Below are 6,000 nucleotides of genomic sequence, written 5' to 3'. Positions count from 1 at the left end.
GCTGGCTAAAACTTTCTCTCCAGCTTGCAGTACTATTTCACTCTTATAACTGAAATTGAATCCCTTTTATCTTTGCCAAATCCCAGACTCCATATCCATTTACTTCAGCACACAGAAGGTGAGGGGCTCTCTTCCCATGAATCTTGCTGTAAGCTCATAGAATTGGTGTTTTCCAGGGCTCTTAGAGCTGGACCCATTTTCCTCATGGAAGGATCCTGGTTCCCAGACATCTGTAGCAGAGAAGCTTTCACCAACAGAGAACCTGCCCAGCCTCCAGCCTTCTCTGCAGGAGTTCTGGGAAAGTGCCCTGGGAGGGTTGTGCCAGCTCACCATGGAAGTGAGACTTGCACATTGAGGCTGGGAGTCCCAAGGGCAGCACAGATTCCCCAGCCACTTGTGGAAGCAGTTGTGATCGCTGTACTTTCCCTCACACACAGAACAACCTCAGAGAGCTTATACATAAAGATAGGGGGAAACAAAAACCCCTGGTAAAAAGAGACAACAAAAGCCTTCAGGAGACACTCTCTTATCTGCAGTTTGCACTCAAATAACCCCAAATGGCTGCTTATCTGTAGCAACAATGGAGTTCTTACCGATTGAAAAGTGGGAAAAATAAACCCCAACAACCCAGCCCTGGAGGGCTTATCGAGTTACTCAGACAACTGTTCTGCAGTGATGTCAGGAAGAGAGCGATGATGAGCTCACAGGGAAAATGCAGTGCTTTTCTGTCACTGGGAATGGAGGATCGTGTCTGCTAAACTCAGGTGAAAATCTGAAATATTGACATGTTTGGGTTGTGCAGGGCTGAGATCTCAGCACTTGGAAATCACAGTAAAATGGTCACCAATATTTGCACAGCACGGGGCTGTTTAAAGATGCTGGGATAAAGGAGTGTGAGCACTTCTGTGCTGCAATAGGAGTTTCAGAACACATGCCAGCTCGCAGTTCAGGCTGCAAACAAGGAGCACTGATGTTAGAGTAGTGCTTATTTCCTGTTCCCTGTGGACTTCATCCAGTGCCTCAAAGTCTTGCAAAAGCTCCCAGCTGACTTGTGTCTAAACCAATGCTGTTTCTGCCCAAACCGAGGCGTGGTTTTTAAGCCATTCTCTCTCAATTACATGCAGAGCATGCTTCCGTGAGCCAGGGAGGGACACAGACTCACTGAATTCGGCAAAAGCCAAAGGATATGGTCACACCTGAAACTCAGCATTTTATGTCACTTTTAGTGACATCCCCTGTGCCTTGAAGTGACACAAGAGGGAGAAAACAGCTGCCCAGGAACATTGTGCAATTCTGCATTTTCTCCCAGTCCGGGAAATTACTTAAGTAAGAAACGGGGCCGGTTGGGCCAATGTGTTATTGCTACTTGTTTTGGCGTGCAGCCAGTGCCCAGACGAAGCCGGTCCCCCGGGGCTGTAAATCCCTGCCCTCCTCCTGGCACAGCGGCACCGCCTCTGGCTCCGCCGCAGCAGCGATGCCAGATGGTCCCGAGGCTGGAGCAGCGATTCGTGACAGAGGGGGGCTCCCGGCACAGGCTGGGGGTACCCGGCACAGGCTGGGGGTACCCGCCACAGCCTGGGGTACCCGCCACAGCCTGGGGCTCCCGGCACAGCCTGGGGCTCCCCGCTCTCTGGGCGCTGCCCGGCGCTGGGCTGTCCCCTGTCCCCTCTCAGGGACAGCAGCGGCCCCTGCCCGGCGCTGGGCTGTCCCCTGTCCCCTCTCAGGGACAGCAGCGGCCCCTGCCCGGCGCTGGGCTGTCCCCCGTCCCCTCGCGGGGACAGCAGCGGCACTGCCCGGCGCTCTGGTGCCCTCTGCAGCCGCAGATGTCCGGGGAGAGGGGCCGGGGCTCCGGCGGGAGCTGCAGAGCATGGCAGGCAGTGCAGATCGGTAATCCTGGCGGAGACAGCTGTTTTCGTTAGATTAATTGCGTTAGATTAACTTCACACGCTGCTGCTCGCCCAGCCCGAGCCGCCGCCTGCGGAGAGGGAGTCGTGCGGCCGCCGGTGTGATTTGTGTAAAACAACCTGGAGCCAGATCCTCCTGCTCTGTGGCTGAGCCCGGGCAGCACAGATAAGGGCCCTGCATGCTTCTGATGCACATAAATCAGGAGCAGTCCTGCAGAATAACAGCAGCATGACCACGCTGAGAGCCAGCCCTTGTGCTCCCTGTCCTCTTGCCCTTGTGTCCAGGGGCTGTCTCATGCACAAGGAACATTTACAGTGGGGACAAGTGCAAGCTGCTCCCCTCACACCGAGGCCTGCTTACACAAGCCTCTTGCATCTCCTGTGGGCCTGTCATTTATGAACCTCAATATTCTGCTCTTCATTGTGCTATGCATTTATTCATGGCTTTGCCCTGGGAGCCTCAGAGGTGGTCTGCCTCCCCACTGTTTCAATCACTAAGGAATATAGTTAGGGACAGATCCAGAATAAGAAAATTATTCTTCCCCAAAACATTTAAAACCCATCCTGTGCATGTTATAAAATAGCAGAGGTGTGTATAATTTCATAACAGACTCACTGCATAAATCTTTGTCAAATCTACTTTCTCTCACAGCCTGTGAGAGTGTCTGGTTTCTGGTAGTGGGCATGATGAAATTAAATACATTCCTAGTGATTGAGAGCAACCTGAAGGGAGTGGTACCTGTCCTTCCACCTATCCAGTGCCCCCCTATGGAGAGCTGAGGGGAGGTAAATGTGGGGAGTGACTCAGAGCATCTCAACTGCACAGTAACAATCCCAGTGAGATACTGTTTCAGGTGGCTGTTTTGTGGAATTGGGTCTTACCACTGGAGTCCTGTGCAGTAACATAGTCTCTGCTGGAGAACTTTGGTTTCAGGTCCTTCCCTTCCTTGTTTTCCTGTTGTTGTTGTTGTTATTTTAGTTTTAAACGCAGCTATTCTAAAAGTCCTTCCCTTCCTTGTTTTCCTGTTGTTGTTGTTATTTTAGTTTTAAACTCATTGCTAATGTCCTGCATTGCAGTATCCTACTTTCCTCAAAGGTTCAGTTGCCAGTAGAAATTGACTTTGATGTTGCTGGTGCAGCTTTGTCTGGAGCCCCTGTTGTGTAGGTCAGAGCATCTCTGTTCTGGAAAAGGAGCTCGTGGGGTGGCTGCTGCTTAAGCCCAGGTGTTGTGCAGCTCAGAGGAAGAGGATGTTGGATCTCTTGGGCCCAGCTCGGCTCTTTGAAGTCCCTTCAGGCTGGTGGCCAGCTGTCAGTGCATGCAGGGCTCTGTAGGAGTCTGTAGCAGGCAGATGTGTCATTCAGCAGCCACAATGCACCAGCAAGGAGCCAGGTATTTTATTGCAAACTGAAACTTCAGAGCAGTTTTACCATGCAAGAACACTGACCCTGCTTAGCCATGAGGAGATTTCGTGCCCTGTAATCCCACATTGATCTGGATTACTTTTTTATTTAAAGAAACTGACCTCCAGTAGACACAGCAGGTCTCTCTGGCCTAGCAAGCAAGTCCTGAGCACAAGAACAGAAACAAAAGTTCTAAGTAATAAAAAAATGGAGACCGCTATTGTGCCTCAATAAAAAGGCCAAGGAGAGCAGTGTCTTCCACAGGTCTTGACATTTTATTAGTAGATTAACTAGTTTAGCTAGTCTTGTTAATTCTTTTTCTGAATTAATAAATTAAGGGTTACCAAATACTCAACACATTTGCTTAGAAAGAGGGCATCATTAAAATGCTGCCTTCTCTTTCCAGCAGGCAGCCTCATTTCTTTTGAGTTTAAAGAAGATGCACACCTCCATAATGCAGTTTTAACCAAGCAAAGCTGTGCTGGTGTGACACTCCTTGTGTGACTCTGGGTAAGGTACCCAGCTCCTCTGTGTTTCAGATGCATTCCAGAACTTCTCCACCTCCCAGAGGTGTTCTGGTGTCAAAGCAGGTGGTGTTCAGATGTGTTATGAACGAGATGTGCAGGAGTAAATGGAAGGTGGGAATGTCCAAGGCACCATTTGCTCTGACTCTCAGTGCACACCGTGCAGGTCACCTGAGGTCCTCTCCCTGTCCCATGCATTTTCCTGTCCTGCACCAAAAATGCCTCTTTGGCACCCTGGGGTGTTTCAGGTGACACTGTAAACTCAGGCACTGCTCACTTAACTGTCCTCATCTCTGTACCAGAAGTCTGAAAACACTCCCTGGTAAAGCTCAGCTTTAGCTTCCTCCAAGAATAGCCCTTGTGTTGTGTGTGGGCTCACGACACCATTTCCTACCTGCTATTCCTGGAGCTGCTTTCCTGACCATCAGCACTGCCCAGGGCAGCCCCTCCCAAATGCACTCCCTGAAAGAGTCTCCCAGCCTGCTGAAAGACCAGTGCTGGCTGTGATGTGGGCCTCAGGTCACTTTGTCAACAAGGAAGAGGCCCCTTGTCCCCGGTGTGGGTGTGATGAGCAGGGGTCAAACACAGCATTATCACTGCAATGCTCCAAGAGACCCTGCACTGCTACCCTGCCAGCTCTGCCACTGCCTCCTCACACTGCCAGCATTTCCTACTCCTCCTTTCTTACCGCAGCTGTAACTTTCCATCCCTGGAAGTGCTTGATTCCAGAGTCTAAGTGATGGTATCCCTTGAAAAGCAACAAACCCATTGTTGCTGAGCAGCTACTGGACAGTTTCCTTAATGGTCCAAGGAGGGGTGGTCAGAATGGGAGATACAGTTCTGAGCTCCACGAGCAACAAACCCATTGTTGCTGAGCAGCTACTGGACAGTTTCCTCAGTGGTCCAGGGAGGGGTGGCAGAACGGGAGATACAGTTCTGAGCTCCACATCTGCAATCAATGCTGCAGTGTTTTCACCTAAAAGCCCCATTGCCAGGAGCTGCATGGGTTCATGTAATCCTCAGATTTCACTTTAATAACAAAAAATAAGGAAATTCTTCAGGACTCCAGGAAAAAAGAAAAAAAAGCATGCAGGTATTTAACAGCTCATCCATAAGATAATGGGAATTGAGGCACCACGAGGTTAATGGTATTTGAAACAGGAATCTGATTGCAGAAATGGAACTGGCATCAAGTTATCTTTGTCTTAAATCCAGTTTTCCCACATCTGCTGAGCTGGAAAAGGAGCTGTTAGCTTTGGAGCAGTGAGAGATGGTGTTAGCAAGGCTCGGATTGGGGATGGGGAGCAAAATAAAACCTCGAGATGCTGAAATTGCAACAAAGCCTCAATTCTTGAACAAAATGTCATCTGTGTGTGACACAGTTGTTCTGAAGCTGGAAGCCTGTGAAGTGGTGACTGGCGGCTTTATTGTGTTTGGGACAATTTCAGAAAGCAATTCTTCATTACTTGCTCAAAGAGCAGTTTTTCCACTCTTCTTGAAGCCAGGAATCAGTCTGGTCTTCCCAGAAGTGATGAAAATAGGCAGGTTTAGCTGGAACTCTGCTGACGCTGCCCAGTAAGAGGACTCTGCAGTGCAGCCCCACCAAAGAGCTGCAGGACTGTTCACAGGCCCAGGGAAACAGGGCTGCAGATGTCACATGAGCACTCCAGAAGAGGAAACCAAGTGTTGATAGATGCCAGTGTGCAGCCATGCTGTCACGCTCTGGTGACTCACTCAAGTGGATCAAGACGGGCCTGGAAAGCCGAGCTAATTTGTCATTTCCTTCCTCTTCCTCTCCCAGGGCAGCAGTTCACAGGGGCCCCTCTGACCTTTAGCCTCTGAAGGGATGAGAGACTAAAGAGCTCACAGAGGTGTGTGTTCGGGGAAAGAAAGCATCAAAGGCTTACAGTTACTTGCTTTTCTGGCACTCCTTGTGTTTCATGCATTGGCTCTTTCCTAATTAAAGCAGGAGAAACAAAAGGAGTCCGAGGTTTGTCTCCCAGCCTTGGCAGAACTCTTTCATGCTCTGTCCTGCTGTTTGCAATGTACACGGGCAGCTCCCCCTGATGAGAGCACAGCACCCTGATGAGACAGAAATTCCCCCAGCTCATTTTCCTTCTCTAAAGCTGACAAATCCGACCTGCAGCAGGAAGCAAGGCACTGAAATGGTG

The sequence above is a fragment of the Passer montanus genome, unplaced genomic scaffold (genome assembly GCF_014805655.1).
Source record: "Passer montanus isolate IOZ18808 unplaced genomic scaffold, ASM1480565v1 scaffold44, whole genome shotgun sequence".
NCBI classification, from domain to species: Eukaryota; Metazoa; Chordata; class Aves; order Passeriformes; family Passeridae; genus Passer; species Passer montanus.
The sequence above is the reverse complement of the archived record's forward strand: the minus strand, read 5'-3'. Positions refer to the sequence as shown.